The sequence below is a fragment of the Nymphaea colorata genome, chromosome 3, assembly GCF_008831285.2.
Source record: "Nymphaea colorata isolate Beijing-Zhang1983 chromosome 3, ASM883128v2, whole genome shotgun sequence".
Lineage (NCBI taxonomy): Eukaryota > Viridiplantae > Streptophyta > Magnoliopsida > Nymphaeales > Nymphaeaceae > Nymphaea > Nymphaea colorata.
In genome coordinates, this window is record NC_045140.1 from 13216843 (window position 1) to 13235303 (window position 18461).

At 36.2% G+C, this 18461-nt stretch overlaps 2 long non-coding RNA genes across 7 annotated transcripts; one reads left to right on the top strand and one right to left on the bottom strand.

The window, feature by feature from the left end:
* Window positions 1-417: 417 nt before the first annotated feature.
* On the bottom strand, window positions 418-5631 carry LOC116249528 (uncharacterized). 6 transcript variants are annotated; one of them, XR_004171213.2, is made up of 4 exons: window positions 5148-5631; window positions 4557-4848; window positions 3818-3864; window positions 418-745 (listed from the first exon to the last, which is right to left on the bottom strand). It is a non-coding gene; the product is annotated as an uncharacterized LOC116249528 (long non-coding RNA). The 6 variants fall into 6 exon arrangements; XR_004171212.2 differs by lacking the exon at window positions 418-745 and adding an exon at window positions 3103-3380; XR_007572700.1 differs by lacking the exon at window positions 418-745 and adding an exon at window positions 3103-3393.
* Window positions 5632-5955: 324 nt separating this feature from the next.
* On the top strand, window positions 5956-8989 carry LOC126409863 (uncharacterized). Its single transcript, XR_007572701.1, has 2 exons — window positions 5956-6362; window positions 8603-8989. It is a non-coding gene; the product is annotated as an uncharacterized LOC126409863 (long non-coding RNA).
* Window positions 8990-18461: the final 9472 nt, after the last annotated feature.

The window sequence follows — 18461 nt, forward strand, 5'->3', positions numbered from 1 at the left end:
GGGGATGGGAAGAAATTTGTTACATGACAAGATGGCAAGTGGGTGATGCTCATTCCACGCGACTTGGGGCTAATATCAGATGAAGATATTAAGATGTTACTCGCATCGATAACAGCTCCTTATATTAAACGTGTAATCAATAGTATCAGTTTATGTAATCAAAGACGTCATTTACTATGGGGTAGGGTATTAGAGAAGTATCAAAAATGAAGAGAAAATATTTCCACCGTCAAACCATTGGTGGATCGAAGCCAAATATGCTGCAGGCCTCCATCTGGAGGAGTGGGGCAATCCCAAGAGCTAAGCAGGTAGCTTGTCTTGCAACGGGGGGGCAGACTTTTGACAATGGATAGAAGCCAATTGATGCCCAGTGTGCTGTGAGACTATAAAACGTATACCTCATGTATTCATCCAATCTAAGAAACGAAAGTGGTATGGAAATTTATAATGAAAACTTTTTTACAAGACCATTCCCAATGCAAATTCTTTATTTAGTTTGTGGGTATGGTGGCAAACAGAGAATTCAAAGGTAAGTGGATGACAAAAATTTGGAAACCAGCATTTCCAATGACATTATGGTGGGTGGAAAAACAGAAAATCATGATTTTCGCCATTATTGTTCAAAGTCACTATCATTTCATTAGCTTTAACCTCTACCACATTTGCACTTGCACTTGCAAACTTGTCTAGCTTTCTTGCCACATTTGAACTTGTAGGGCTGCAACTTTCATCCATACTTGAAGACCTTCATGATATAAAATGAACAAAATACATGTTTCAGTAATTGTCATTGTTATTGCAGCAATTTCTAAAAGAGAACTTAAAATAAAGTTGTAAATAATGTGATGATCCATAAAGGTCACCAACAATGCAGCAAAAAAAAAAATTTGTTATTATCATGAAATGATGACACCATCATATTATCTTTGCTATAAGACTTATTTTGAACCATTGTCACAAATTTTAATGGCAATATTTTTCCCAGATTTTTTTGGCAAAATTGTTCTTCTCAAAAAAATCTCTGCAAAAACTCAGAAACTTTAAAAAATGAAAAAAAAAAATCAAAAATTAGGTAAAAATGCAATAACTCAGAAACAAAAAAGAAAATATAAATAAAGCTAGGCAAAAGTGATCAAAAGAAGGCCTTCATGATGAAAAATAATGTAGTTTAAGTTTAATCTTGAATCCTTAATGTTAAAAAAAGAAAAATGAAAAAAATCGAAAAAAAATGTGGAAAACTCAATAAATATATTTCCTGTTTTTTAAAATATCATGATTTTTTCTGTTTTTTAGTATTTTTCTCATTAATATCATGATTTTTTCGAGAATATTGTGAAATTTGTGCCACTCTTTGGAACACATGGAGATACTTACTTTTTTCAAAGGAAAATATATATCGCGCTATTATCCGTTGCACATGAGAAGTACCACGACATGAGTACATAAACAACTACTTTACACATGATAATGTACCTCACAACAAACCGTACATACTGTATATCATCTTAAATAGTACGATTATTCCCTTCGAGCTATTACTGAAGTTAATCTTCTGTTGATCGATATACATATTATCCATACAATCTATTTTCACATGGCAAGGGTTATCAGGAGCTAATTCATATGTGTCGACAAGCCAGTACATAATCCACCTCAGTAACAAAGTAGCAAGAATACAGACAATAAAGAGAACAAGTGGAAGCACGTTTGTACGCAACCTATAAGGTAAACTTGGTTAAATTCACGTATATGGCAAGCTGGGTAGAGTTCTCAAAGGAAACGAATTACTGACAGCCCCTATTTTAATCAACATCAACATGTTTCAGTCCGAACCATGCAAAGGTTTCAACGAGAACTTAACAAAATAGAATGCGACGTTCCACCAGCTTATAACAACAAGGGTGATATTGACATTTGAAACAAAAACAAGTTCTCGAAAAAATAATTCCAACCCTTTAGAGGTCGTTTGATTATTGTCCATTGAGACGGGACAGACAGACGTCATGTTCATTACACTAGTGTCTTGTCCTCATGGACAATAGTGTTTTTTGTCCACCGTTTGATGATTTTAAGAACGAAACATTATGTTCATCTTGTCCAGTGTTTGTTTCGCATATATCTGTTTTGTCTTTTCTGTCTGTCCGCCTGATATTTGTTTTAAGAAGGATTTTCTCATGAACCTCTTTGGGTTTTAAGCATTGTCACATAAGACGCTAACGGGTATAATACGGTGAGGAAAAAAACAGGTATAATACGACGAAGAAAAAAATCTCGGGAATAAAACGGAAAAAAGACGGTAAATTTTTAAAAAATAAATAAAAAAATCCTAACAATTATATAAAAATAAAATAAATGAGAAATTAAAAAAACATTAGAAAATAGCTAGATAAGCAACAAATTTTAGGTACATGTCTCAAACAATTTGCCAACTTAAAAATTGAAAATAAAGTTTAAATTGAAAATAAAGTTTAAAGTTAATAAATTCTTCCCCTTCCCCTCGCAAGTGAACTCCAGCAAGAGGCGGGAAATGAGAAAATCAAAAACGGAAAAAGGAGAGGATGGCGGGAAGTTAATAAGCCCCTTTTTCTTTTAAAAAGACGTTTTCGCCATTAAAAGGAGCATCCAAGTTTAAAAAAACCAATTCGTTTACAAATATTACATGCGTGCCATCCTTTAAAAAGACATTTTTGCCATTAAAAGGAGCGTCAAAGTTAAAAAAAACCAATTCGTTTACAAATATTACAGGCATGCCATCCTTTAAAAAGACGTTTTTGCCATTAAAAGGAGCATCCAAGTTACAAAAAACCAATTCTTTTACAAATATTACACGCGTGCCATTTCTTTTAAAAACATGTCTTAAAAAACGTGGAAGACGGGTATAAAACGCGTTTTATACGCGTCTTTTATTTTTAAACGTTTTTTTGAAAAAAACGCGTTTTATTCCCGTTTTATACGGTAAAGACGTTTTTAACGTATAATACGCGTTTTTTATAAAATAACGGCGTTTTTTGTGACAATGGTTTTAAGAAGGATGTCAATGGTTCCGATGCAATATGACATTATATTCAAACCCGAATTCAAGTAAACAAATTTGATAATATATATCCAATTACGACCAAACAATCATTATATTCACTCCACAAATTTTATAATCATTATAAAAAACGAAATTTAGTCTATGATATGTGATTGGGACACATAGAGACAAGAGTAGCAACATTACAATTTCCTTCTTTTTTTTTCTTCTTGCCCTTTTGTTCTTCAATAAAACGTTGAAGAAAAGGCTCCGCCTTCATGATGACAAATGGTAAGCAACCAAGGCTGTTTGTTTCTTCCTTGACACCAAATTCTGGGGGGAAAGGACACCGGCAACATTCATTCTAAAACATGAAGCTGCTAATCTCGTCAAAAGCTTGACAGAGGATGCACCGATTGCACGTTTGATCACCATAAATAAAAATTTGTAAAGCAAAATTATATGTCTTATGACATGTCTAATCAGTTCTAAAGAAACATGTTTCAGTTCATGTGCGTAGAGAAAAACTCAACCTCACATATGTGAAATTCCAGCAAAAAAGCATATAAATTCAAAAAATTCAAGTTGGCATATGACAATTCTAGCCAAACATACATAAACCACAAAAATGTAAGCATATACATGAAAATGAAGCAAAAAACAGGTACGTTCAAACTTACATAATGCAATTCTAGGCAAAAGGAGACAAACTCAAATTTACATATGCTGACTTGATTCTAGTCCAATTAGAACAAAATCTCAAATTTATTGACCTAGAGATAGAAGTTGGCGAGTACTCACTTGTGCTTGATGCGATTAAGCCACTTGAGCCTTCAGCCATCAAGAATCTGCTACCAGATGATAAGTGGTGTGCTTTAGTGCCCTTTCACCTCCCATTTTCTCATTCTTTCTAATCTTTATCTGTATTTTCTTTTTTTCTATTCTCTCTAAACTAAATTCATGTGCACCTTTAGATTGATCGATTCTAATGAAGAGAAAATATCTGAAAATCAGTTTCAGAATAACATGAATAACAGAAGATCCCATTCATTCATTTGTTTGGCATTTGTCTCTCAAACATTTTGCCAAATGTTTGGCATGCGAGCTTGTTCTACGCATAAAACAAAAACCCCCTAATGTTCATGGAGTACTAATAGGGTAGAGTGCGCCATCAGTATGTTTGATGATGAAATACACACAATATGTACAACTCGTCAGTCTAAAAAAAGATCAGTTTGTTTTCTAATCTACTCCTACTTACAGTTTTGCACCATTGAGTAGAAGATATCATGTTGATTAGTTCAAGGCTTCAAGCTACAGTATAGGCCTGTGAGGTAGATGCTTTGGTTACAATTACATGCATGCATGTTTAGATAGAAAAAAAGAATGTCCTCAAAACCAGTTCCTTTCGGCAAAGAATCATTCAAGAGGTGAGCACCAAGTTTTTATTCAGACAGGAGAAGAAAAGCTTCAACACCAAATGGCCAGAACTACATAGCCATGATATAACAGTTTAACACAAAGGGGCCCATGAAGTTACCTGTCCTCCCAAGAAAAACCCAGTGAGCATCTATTGCATTGGGATCATGCTGACAACAAAAAATTGATATGCCTTGGCTGTGATGATCCACAACATTCCAAGCTGCACCAATAACAAGAAGCCAATCACCTAGAGATTTGAAAGCAATGCCACATCCTCTGCTATGATTCGCTTCCACAGGGACTACACCTAGGTCCTTCCATGAGTTGATCTGCTTCAAGTAAACTTTCAGTTTGTTTGTGGTTGTTAGGGAACATATAACAAAACTGAACGGGTGCTTTTGCCGACAGAACTGAACCAACCAAAAAGAAAGAACAAAGTCAATTCAATCAGTAAATTTCTTAGAAATCAAGAACTAGCAGCAGATTCAAGCAAGAATACATTCAGTGAATCCAAGATTATCCACGGCCAATAAGCTAACAGTTAGAAAGGAAGACAACAAAAACGACAAAAATCGTCAGGAATATCTGGAAAGTTGAATAAGAAATGGGGGAAGGGTGCAGCAGATGGATAGAGAGGCGCAATAGGAAGAGACGGAAAGTGAAAAATTTTTTGCAGGAAACACGGGAAGAAAATGAGAGTAGTACTCACTGATGAAAGGCAGAACACGGCTGACAATGGAGATGGCGAGTCCAGGGTTGTCGTGACTAAGAAGTCGGCGATGAACGGCCACTACGACGACACAGACCGCGACAGTGAGGACGATCTGCACGGTGAGGATGCAATAGATCTTCAGGAGGAGAAAGAGAAAGGGCGAGGGCAGCTCGGGGGCGGAGACGGAGGAGATGGAAAGAAAGAGAAAGGGTAGGGCAGTGACGGAGGTAGAGACAAAGGAGATGGAGAGAAAGAGAAAGGGCTAAGGTAGCGACGGGGGTGGAGATGGAGGAGAAGGGGCAGCTCTAGGGCGGAGACGAAGGAGAAGGAGCAGCTTGGGCGGAGACGAAGGAGAAGGAGAGAAGGAAAGAAAGAGAGGGCGAGGCAAGAGGAGCTCGTGGTCGGGGGAGAGTCTGCGTTCCTCTCGGGGTCGGGGGAGAGTCTGCGTTCCTCGATACGTTGTTCCGTGGTTTATCACGGAACACATTGGAACATATCACCCATTTATACCCTTGTTCTCCGTCCGTCGTGTCCTAAGAGGTCGTTTGATGGCCACTGGACACGTAGAACAGGACACGCATGTTCTGTCTAAGCAAAATTTTCATCAAACACACTGTCCACGAAACTGACTGGACACGACAGACAACTGGACAAAGGTATAAATTGATTTTTTGTTCCATTCCGTTCCGAACCAACCCTCGGAACAGACAGACGAGCACAAGCTTCCCCGACCCCGATCCCCCGACTCCATTTTCTGAGCCACCCCCGACTCCGTTTTCAGAACTCTCCCACCCCCGACGACCACTAGCTTCCCCAACCCCGACCCCGAGCCCCCGACTCCATTTTTTTTTCTCCTTCTCCTTCTCCTCCATCTCCGCTGTCTTTCTCCTCCATCTCCGCCCCCTCCGCCCCGAGCTTCCCTAGCTCTTCCTGTTTCTCTTCTTCTCCTCTGTCACCCGACCTGCCCTAGCCCTTTCTATTTTTCTTCTCCTCCGTCTCTGCGGGAGGGCGACTGCCAGACTCTTTTGTTCCGTCTACTGAAAGATATCGCTCATTTGCTTCTTCCTCTGCTGAACGGAGCCATTGAGGAAGTTATCTGCCCCCGTTGGTCTTTGTCGTTCATCGGCCTCTTCAGTTGGAAGAAGAAAGAAGGAAGAAGGAGAGAAAGACTGGAGCTTTCGAGTGATTGAAGATTTCGGCAGTGGCAGTGAAGTGAGTAATCTTCTCTTCTTGATTTTTTCTTCCCAAATCATCTGGGAGTCTAAAAGCTACTGCCTCATTTCAAGTCTCCCTTTCGTCAATTGCATTTTTCTCTTGGGTATGGCCTCTGGATTTGCGTTGCTGTTGTCAAAAGGGGAAGAAAACATGTGAAGACATGCACAGGACAGCCATATCAATTAAGAGCAGGTTTCTTGTGCAGTTTCTGCTTCTAGTTCTCATTCAGTCACTTCCATCTTGTTGAGTCATATACATATATCAGGAAAATGTTGTTGGTGGTCAGTAGGCTATGCTTGTTATATGTTCTGCAATTTAGTTCCTAAGCACCAAAGATCATGTTTCCTAAAGACATTATTTTTGGGTCTTGTAGTATATTGAATGTTTTTTCACTAAATATAATAATTGTATCTTGAGGCATTGTACCTTTCGGTGTGAAACTTTTGTTGTTCAACCGCTTTTGGGGCTCTGCGGGATGTTGGTAGCATCCCCAAATGCTTCTGTTTTGTTGCAATAACCTTAAGGACAACCATGGATGCTCTGACAAGCATCAAGCCCAAGTCTAAAAAGGCTGATTTGAGGGACAGAATCACTGGCCGATAAATGGGCACCTGTAAAAGGCTGCAGTTTTTGTGCCATTACTGCTTTGAACGATGATGCTTCAGTTAATCACAACCACAAATTCTTCTGTATTTTGATACGTCTTGATCTTTTGTAAATTTTCTGCAATTTTATTTTCTGTTATTTAATGACGTTGATGTGGGATCAGTTTAACACATTCATCTTTGGAACGACTAATGAGGATTGCCAAATTAAGAGTTATTAGATCAGGTCATTTATATGGTGTAAATGTAAATTGCCTTGTAGATCACCTTTTGTTCCTATTACTAGTAAGGGTGTGTCAGGGCATTTGTATTATTCAAGTTATATCAGGTCATGTATAAATGTAAATTGCTTTGTAGATCACCTTTTGTTCGTTGAACTCTCATTATAATTTCCAAGTTTCTCATCTAAATTGTATTGAAGCACCTTCTTAGATGCCTCAACAGAATCAAAGTGACAATTTGTTGGCAGAACTGCACTGTTTACAACAACCGATTTCTCCTTATTATTAACTTTCGAAAGAGGCTTGCACCATTGTGAGTCCAATTCAGTGGAAACTCTTCCATCTATGCAACTTTGTAAATCCATCTGTAAAGTAGCATCAGTCTTATTCTTAGTTGTGCTAGTTGTCGCAGTTGTGCCTTGATGGCTGCAAGGATCATCATCAATACAATGGACGGTAGAGTTGATGAATGGTATAACATGAAGTTGTTCCTTAGAAGCACCAAATTGTCTAGATTTGTTCATCCTAGAAACCCCAAACTGGGGTCGTGAAGGATCACTTTGTTTGCATTCTTTAGATAGAATATCAAAACCAGACTCTATCATTTGTAAAGGGTCCATTCCACTTATAGAAAATGGATCAGAATCCCCTGTCTCCAGCACAAATTGATTCCATTTGTAAAGGTAGACATATTGTCTATAACAGGAGAGCAACATCCGGTTTCTAGCTTCAAGAGCATTCCTGAGAGCCTGTTTCCACTCTTGTCTGTTTGAGAATGCTCGAATGGCTGAATTGGGGGTGGGAATGATGTTGCAAACATAAGTTGGGCATTGCAAATTCAAGGATCGAATCACTTCTGCTGCATATACAATGGTGGGTTTCCACCAACTGCCAATAATTTGTTTGTTGTCTTTCATTACTGATAGAACATCTTTGTAGAAATCAGAACCTCTAGTTTCAGACAAAGATCAGTTATCAGGTCACGTTGGATCCACTTCTCCAAGTATCTCTGGTTGGCTTTTTCAATCACCTGCTAGAACTTGGTCTAGGATTATTGTTCATAAGGTGTTTCAGAACTTGGTCTAGGATTATTGTTCATAAGGTGTTTCAGAATTAGATCAAGTTGTATGTCTGATTCCTCATTATCCAGACAACTAATTAAGTCATTGAGTCGATTGAATCGAGAACTCAGCTGAATTGGTTGCCAATTGACAAAAAAAAAAGAAATAAAAATTATTCTTAAATAAATAAATAATATACATAAAAACTGTAAAGATAAAAACTCTTTGCAAAAAATGTGTGATAATTTCTGCATAGTAGAAATAGGGATGTATGTATGCATCATTTTGAGCCGTTTGCAACATCCAAAACAATCTATAAAGTCATTAACCCGCTAGCTCTTTTCTTTCAGGTCGTGTATGCCCATTTACATGCAAAAAGGCAAACCATGCCAATAAGGTCTCCTTCTCAAATCACAAGACAAAGAAATTGCAGTTTGTAAATTTGCAGTGCAAGAAAGTGTGGTGGAAAGCTGAAAAGAGGTACTTGAAATTGAGGTTGTCCACAAAAGCATTGAAGACCATCAAGAAGAAAGGCTTAGATGTTGTGGCTAAAGAAGCTGGCATCGACCTCATGAAAAAATGATGATTTTGTAATGCATTTGGACTCTCCTTTTTAAACCTTACCTTTTCTTTTGTTCAATAGCACATGTTTTGATAATGGCTATTTTTTTCCCATTAAAAGTTCAGTGCTTGTGCATCTGGGTTGAGTCTATAGCTGTTAACTTGTGCTTGTTTTAGATTTCTCTGTTGAGATGTGTTGAACTGGTGACCTTATGTTTAGCCACTTTGCTTGATGGTTAACCTTCCAGCAGCCTTATTCATTATTAGGGGTGCGTTTGATGCACCGGGTGAATTCCGATTTTTCGGAAAAAATCGTACGGGCGGGTGAAATTTCACCCGCCCGACCTAAACATGCATCAAACGGGGTGAAATTCACCCCGTTTAACGCATAACGTGAGCGGGTGGAATTCCACCCGCTCGACGCCCTCCCCCCGCGCTCGACACCCTCCCCCCGACACCCTTCTCATTTCCTCCCTTCGCCCGTGCTCGCAGCTCTCCTCTCTCGAACAGAAGACGGCTTCTCGGTGTTGCACCTTCGCTGTTTCATCCGTGCCCCATCACGGATGGGCCTTCCTCCTTTGCAGGTTCTCCCTCTCACCTTCCTCCTCTTCACCCGCGTCTCTGCTTCCATCTACTGCCACAGAGGTTTCGTCGAATAGGACCTGAATAGGTATTTGCTTGGAGGAGGCTTCTAGGGCAAATCGATGGGTCTTCCTGGCGAGAGGATTTGGGTCTCCACCAAGCAAATTATGTTATTAAGTTGATTTGGGTCTTCCTGGCGAGCAGAGGAGCATGAACTTGTTTAACCACAAATTGAGGAGCAGAGGGTCATCAAACGCACCCTTGTTTAACCACAAATTCTCTGGCAGCATGACCAAAGTTGGGGAAACCTTGATTATGGATGCCGATTCATGGGCCGCTCGCTTTTCCATCCAAAATCCATTACAAGGGAAAGGAATTGACACGAATCAACACACTTGGGACTTTGGGGGAGATCCTGGAGACTGAAAACTATCTTGTGCATCGCTTTTGATGAAATGTGCATAAACATGTTGATTTTAATTTGATGAAATGTGCATAAACATGTTGATTTTGATGTGGGATTTCTGCTCTGCTATTGCATAACTTGTTGTTGGATGAAATGTGCATAAACATGTTGATTTTGATGTGGGATTTTGATGTGGGATTTCTGCTTGCTATTGATCACGTGCGTAACTTGTTTGATGAAATGTGTATAAACGTGATGATTTTTAAACGGGATTGTGCAAAGGGCAGATGCTCATCTAGGCGTCAAACCTCGCAGCATCCTAAACAAACTCCGTTTTGAGTTTCACATAAGATTGTGCAAAGAACTAGATGTATGCCTGCTTTGTCGATCCTTGAAATCATCATCACTTTCAGGGAGCCATCCATCCTTCATTAGATTAATGCGTAGGCTCTTTAATCTCTCCCTTCAATAGTGATAAGAAGTCATTCTCCAATCAATTTAACCACTTTGATTCTTGTTTGAAAAAAAGTCTCCTAATTTTTCTACCTTGTGCATCAAACAAGGTTAAAATTACCAGGTTAAATTCTTCTTGTGCATCAAACATGACCTCAAATCGGAAGAGGGTTAAATTTCAACCTGAAAAATTTACCAGGTTAAATTTACCAGAAAAATTTACCACGTTAAATTCTTCCTTATGCATCAAACGCATCCTAGAAGAAAAATTTCCTTTTTCTTAAATTTGTTGAGCTTTTGACCTTGCAGTCAGCCAACAAGCACTTGTATTGATTGTTAACGTTGAGCCTTTTTTTTTGTTTATTTGGAAGAAAGTTTCTTTGCTATGTGTAGCCAAAACTGATCATAGAAGGCACAAACATCGGATAGAATAGACAGCTCGAACATAACATAAACAAACATCAGACAGGATAGACATAACTAATCATGGAAGACACAAACATTTGACAAAACAGATAGATCGGACATGACAGAAACAAACGTCAGACAGAACGGACAGAAACAAACATCAGATAGAATGGACATATGCAAAACAAACGCCGGACAAAAAGAACATGGTGTTCTGTTCATAAAATCATCAAACGGTGGACAAGTAACATCATTGTCCATAAGGACAGGACGTCCTGTCTGTCTTGTCCTGATGGACAGCAATCAAACGACCTCTAAGCGTTCTCTGTTCAACGTTTGCATCGATTTTACCAAAACAAAACGTGCCTGTTCAGTTCCGGGGTGTTCCAACGCAAACGACCTCTTAAGAAATAGCAGGCATAATGCATATAAACCACCAGACCCTCAATGCCTCATAGTTAACGTGACGCAGGTTGCGAGCAGAGAATAAGAGCAACGTGATCAGAGAATTAGACAAAATATTTGCACACAAGGGTAAGCTTCTACCTCATCTTGTAGTGGCAAGTTGATCGATGAATCCAGATATCAACCAAAATTGGAATATGAACCTCAAACCCTTATCCTTGGTGCTTCCAAACAGCAACAGCCTTCTCTATGAGATGATACAGATCGCAAACCCAAACGCCTGCTGGTAAAGAAAAAATAGCTTCATAGATTCATTCAACGAACAAAATCGTTCGCCAGCGAACGATGAACATTTTGAATAGAGCAGCTCCCTGTCGGACACCTGCTCCGGCAAATCCCACCATCTTAACGAGCGAAAGTCTTCTCCTGCTCCCGTTAGTGTTTAGGTACGATGCGGAGAAGAGGCGCCGCTGTCTGGCTCTCTCTCTCTTCTCTCTTGGGTCATGGAATGTCAACCGATCGAATTGTGATTAGATATCTATTCAAATTACTTCTCAAAAATCGGGGTAAGGAATTTAACATTTGATTGAGAAAATAGGATCTGATTCGGATTTAAGAAATAACATCTCATCGAATATGAATTTGGATTTAAATTAATATTCAATCGAATATTAACTATCTTAACAATAATATTTGAATCCAAACTATAACTTAATATCTGAATCTGAACAGTGAGTTGATATTTGAGTCTGAATCGTGAGAGCTTATATCCGAATCATGTAGCCTAATATCTGAATCCGAACCATGAGAGCTCATATATCTGAATCCTGTAGCCTAATATTTGAATATGAACCACTAGATCTGATATCTGAATCCTAGAACCTAATATCTGAATCCGAACCGCGAGAGCTAGTATGAAGTTGCACTTATGACAATAGGAGAATGTTTATGCAAAAGGTATATCCAAACACACTAACTTAATATTATGACATAAGAAAAATATAAATATTATATGTAGGTATAATCTGACTAAGAGCTAATGACATCCATAGAATTGCATATAATAATATCCATATAGTTATTATATACACCATTTAACTTAAAGTATTCAAAATGATATCATACAAAACTAATTAATTAATAATCAAAATTATGTTTCAGTAAACGTTTTTGTGTAAACAAGCATAATATTATAGTTAAAGCACCAACTACGCAGGATATCTTAAATAATGTATTAATTTAATTGAAAATGATGAAGCAAACTTCAATCAAGAAATCTCAACAAAATGACCATTTTTTAAAATATGAAAATTAATCACAAATAAATATATTTAATATAAAAAATTGTTGAACTCATAAAAAAATTTATTTATCAAATTATCAATTACTTATTTAATCAATCAAGTAATTATTTTGTATAATCATATAATTCGTCCAAATGTCTTAGGCATATGATATATGACATAATTCAAAATTTTAAAAACAAAAACCTTTAACTAGTAGGAAAACAACAAATTGTTTGATTTAATAAATTATCTAACATATGATTTGATTAAAAATACAATTTTATGTAAAAAACACATATTGCAATAAAGCTAAGAGGACTAACCCAAATAGTTAGTGATAATGTGGAGCGAATGAAGGTTTGTCATCATTGAACACTTTTTTTTACAGATGTAACGCAAATTATTTCAATTAACTCAATGAAATTAAAAAAAAACTATTAAATTGATAAGCTAAAAGTTAAAACAACTTAACCAACCATGTCAAAATTCAGTAATAAATATTTGTTCATAAAAATAAAATCTAAAAATCTAAAAAATCAAAATAAAATTTATTTATCCAAAGGAGTTGGGAATAAAACTCGACAATATTTTACAACTTGTAAAATTAGAATATCACTTAAAAAGAACAAAACAAATAACTACGAACTAAGAAATTTATTTGGACACAAAAAATAAATATTAGAGTTAAAACTAAGGAGTTTATTTATTTTATTGATGAATAAATCAATGCAACATTTTTTAATTAATTTAATAAAATAAGCAACTATTTAACAAGTAAACAAGAAATAAGTAAAAATTTATAAAGTAGTCTATTATAACTCTTTAATTAAACTATCTTATGTAATCAATGTGTGCATTTTTATTAATTAATATTCAGTAAGTAAATAAAAAAAATAACACAATAAAGATTTTTAAGAGATGATGTGCTTAGATTAGGGTTGGGGACAACTAGATCGGATGAAACAATTTTAAAAATCGACTTGTTCCCACCCTTTAGAGCTTGAGATTTTCCCTGGTTTTTCTAGGGCAGCACAACGAGTCGGGCCAACTTAGAAGAACCACATACTCTTGATCCAATTACAGGAAAACCAATACAGGTAATGATGATAAGAATATGTTATACATTTGCCAAAGGAATTATTTCAGTGTCAATTTCACGCATAAAATCCATTAGCAAACAAATGTGCATGCATGATGTAGCTACTGGGTAGGATCAAGACCAGGTTGACGACAAAAATTAGTGAATATACACGGTAATGCATAAACATTGACACTAAAAGAGAAGTCTTTCCTTTTTAATTCTTTTGAAAATCAGGGCAAATAGTGAGCGTTGTTTTCTACTCATTGTGCTTAAGTGATCGTTGTGTTTGATATCTTCCATGTAGTTGATCCTCATGAGCTCTTCGTTAAAGGCAAATACTATTCTTCTTGGTTGTTGATGGCTTCAAGTTTCTGTTTTCCTCCAAACTCTTTCATTTTATTTTGTTTGTTGGTAAGGCTTGTGAAATATCTATTGTATATCACTATGTTGTAAACTTCATGATAGAAAGTCATTTAGGCTATATTTTTGTTTTAGCTTACAATGACATGTTTATTGCAGTTAAAGCAAACTCAATTGGATATTGAAATGCTTGATTATCACAAGTGTGAGCTAGAGGTATGCTTAGTATGGTGTGAAAGAGAAATTCATATGTATTACTGATTCAACTACAGCATATCTTTAATGGTCTAGTTAGGCCATATATCTTTAGTAGTTTAGTCAAAGTTTTCTATTTTTATATATGCAGTTTATGGATTCTACAACATCTGATGTCAATGCTTCTAGCTGTGTCTCTGCTAACAATATAAAAAAACTGACATGATTCTTATAAAAACCAAGTCACTAAAATTAGCTGTATGAAATAAGTTTAGTAGGATAATAAACAAATGAGGTATTCAACGTATTGTTTGTCAATTGTAATATTAAGATGGGCACCACACACTTAAAAAAATGTTTAAAGGCATGTCCTAAAATACCTAATTTAGAATTAGGTCAATAACGACTTGTCATTGGTGGAAAGACTAATGATGGAAAATGTACTGTTGGTACTTTCAAGCTTGATTCAAAGAAAACCCGACTTGATTTAGCTATTATGATTACTTTTCATGAATATCCATTTTGTATAATTAGTCGTTCAGGCTTTCAAAAGTTTATTAAAGGAATACAACCACAGTTCAAGTTATTGTCACGTAACACTGTCATATCAGATCGCACACATTTATGAAGATGAAATGACAAAATTACGTATGGGAGGATTAGTCTTACATCTGATATGTGGACTTCGTCTTGTCAAAAACATTGTTATTTATGTTTGACTACACATTATATCGATAATAGTTGGAAAAAAAAAAGAAAGTTCTCAACTTTGTTATGGTTGAAACACCTCATACAAGAGAAAAACTTGCATCATCCATCAAATGTTGTTTACTAAAATGGAACAGTGATCGCAAGTTATTTTCAATTACATTAGATAATTGTTCGATAAATGTTATCAAGGTTACAAAATTGATATAGTGGTTTATTGAAAATGATGCACTTGTTTGTAATGATTTTTTTAAAAAAAAAGTTAGATGTGTTGTTTTTATTTTTAATTTGGTTGTGCAAGATGTTGTCAAAGAAATAAGTGATGTGATTGACAAAATGAGATAAAACATAAAATATATCAAGACACCTTCTTCTTGATGTGAAATTTTTGATCGAGAAGTGCATTCATGTCAATGTTGTGAAAAAAAATTATGTCTTGATATTTTAACTTGATAGAATTCAGCATTTCTTATGCTTAATGTGGCTTTACAATATAAAAAAACTTTTGGCTATTTTCAAGAACTCGATTGTCACTATCATTTAACACCGACTAATGACGAGTGGAAGAAGACTACTATTATTCATAACAGTTTAAAAATATTTTATGATGCTATTAATGTCATTTTTGCAGTAAAGTATCTAACTTCTAATATCTTCTTTAAAGAGTTTTGTGAGATGAAGATAGAATTTGAAAAAATGTGTGCAAGTTCAGATATTTACCTTTGTAATGTTTGTAATTAATATAAAGCTACTTATACATTGAAGATACTGTCTATTGTCTACTGGTATTGGTTATATTATTGATATTGAGAAAGATAGTGATGCATCTGGCTTTACTTATTTAATTGAATTTTTTTTTAATAAGAAGCTTAGAACAGGTGCACTAGATGACTTTCTTGAAGAATCATCATAAAGTCAACACACAAAATCAGAATTTGAGTTATATTTGGAAGAACTCATTTATTCAAAAAACAATTCAATTGGCATTTTGACATGGCGGAATGTCAATGCACCTAAACATCCAGTGTTATCTAAAATGATATGTGATATTTTGGCTATTTCTATATCAACTGTTACATCATAGTCCACATTTAGCACATGAGGACATATTATTGATTTATACAGAAGTAGGTTAGGTACAAAGACTGTGGATGTTTTGATTTGTGCACAAGATTGGTTGCAAGATGAGACTAAAGGTAATTTATTATTATTAATGCTTTTAAGCATATTTTTGTATTGCTTATTTTATTCTTTTGTTAAATAATTCTGATGTGCCTACACCTTTACCTGAAAATGAAGCACCATTTGTATATGCATATATTGAAACTTAATCGTAAATTAGAAATATATATTCTTTTGTACTTATTTGTTTTATTTACATCAATTAAAACCTACAGTTGTGTTTAAGATGTTTATTTAATTGAAATTTTCATTTGCATAATGCAAGACAATTTGATAGCATTATCTTCAGGACCTTAATATAATGTCAATATGGTTGAAGTATATATCTAAATAAAAAGATAATATCCATTGTGGCAAATGGAGACATTGAAAGAAAATTTTGCAAGCTTGTACTATATGGTGATTTTTTTGTTTTATTGAAGTTGTTAAGGATAACTCGTCTAGTCGCTTGTTGCATCAACGAACAACAACGAAGTATACTTTTTGTAAATTTAAATTTACATGCTCTAGAGAATGAAGTTTGATGATGTAGCCGGCGTGCCCGCACACACACATACATATATACATTAAGATTGGGTTTTATAGTTAATTTGGTGTTTACTATTTATTTTTCGTACATAAATCAGATTTGGACATAACTTAAAAGTCGGATACAGATCTAATTCGAATATAACTTAAAAGTTGAATTGGGGTCAGATTCAGATGTTGATTTTAAAGTTAAATCGAATACGGTATATTTTTTTATCATAATTTAAATTCAAGTTTGAATCTATCGAACATTCGAAAAATCAGATATAGCCAATCTGCCTATGATGGCCAACACAACCAAGAGACGGCCGGCCGGCCCCTCTGTGCTCCACGTCGACCGATGGACAACTCACAGAGCGAGGGGCATACCTGCGAAGTGGGTAGACGCTGCCGTTCCATCTGGGTCGACGCCGGTCAGTCTACGAGTAGACAAGGCCGTTGCCGGATTTTGTGCTGAGGGCAACAGGTATGCTCTAAAGAGGGAGCGACGGCCGGTCTGGGCGGATGCCGCCGGTCCGTTTGGGTCGACGCTGACCAATCCGGCAGAGGAAGAGGGCAGCTGCCGGAATGAGTGGGGACGGAAAGTGGGGGTGGGGGGAGCGACAGAACAGAGGCAAAGGGGAGAGGGGTTGCGGAGGCAGGGGACTAAGCGAGAGAGATCAAGGGTGAGCAAGAGAGACAGTGAGAGAGAAAGAACGGGGCGGAAAACGGGGAAAGTTCGAGCAGGAGACAGAGGAACGACGAAGTCGTAGGATTTCTTTAAGTTGATGTTTATATAATTTAATTTTTATTTTTATTATTGTTATTTGTTTTTCAATCTTTTAGTGAATATATAAAATATTTTTTCCCCCGAATAGCCTTTACCAAAAAAATAAATTGAAATTAAAACTTTTAAGAAACAACGTGATAGATGAGAAGTTTTTTTTGTAAGCATTTGAATTGTTGAAACTAAATAGTGGATATATATCCTTAACCATTTTTAAGGGACTATTTGATGTGCACAAGAAAGAAAAATAAAAAGTTATATGTGAAGTACATCAATGGCATATTTTATTTCATAAATAAATAACAAAAATGTTAAAATAGAAGCTTGTTTAAATTGGCGAGGAAAATAAATTCTCAAATTTAAAAGCTCTTTTTCTCACTTTCCCCAATGCCTCCTTATAGGCACAATGGCCATTGTGAGTTCAGAAAACCCATCGGATGATTCACAGCTGAGAGTGAGTTGCGGTGGAGGCAACTCATATAAGGGGACATTTTTGTAATTTCATTAAAAATAAATGTTTTTTTTATTTTTTATTTTTAAAAAAATATAGAAAATATTTTAATAATTAATCTGAACCAAAAAAAAAAAAAAATCATACATCAATATAACGTACATGACAGATGACCAGCTTCGGGGCAACAATTGAGGCTTTTCTCGCTGACTAAATATCTTTCTTTTCAGTTTACTCTCGTTTTGCTTCTCTCTCTTTCTTCCTTGTTGGAGTCGTGGGCCGTGGTAGATGATCAGCCCTGGCAAACCGAACCCTAAGTACGGCAGTGAGCCTGCGCCTCAGCCCGAGATAAGACAGGTACTTCGGGCAGAAGGTATCACCCTTGGGCTCGCCTGACCTGTGAGTATAATGACGTCAAGTCCCGGCAGCTTATATGCGGTAGCTGGGCTGCTGGTTTCCAAATTTGTTGGATCTGGGTCGGCCGGTAGGACTCATTGTTTGTTTTCCGCTCCTACCTTCAATACTTGCATGAAACCCATTGTTTCTCATACATGAGATCCGATTTACGTGAACAAATAGTTAATTCGATTGGCAAGCAGTGAAATCCACCATGCCTGTTAAAAACCTTTTATGTGAGCGGGGATGGAGCCATAATTTTTTTTATAAAAATGATTGAAATGAAGTTTCGAAATTTTGACCGAAACCAAAATATCATTTTCAAATTTATATATAAAATAAAATATTTTTTCTAAAATTCACATGTACGTTTTTTTTACCTCTGCCCCTAGATGTGAGGTATAAGGTCAAACTTCAAATCTACAGGTTTGAGCATATCAC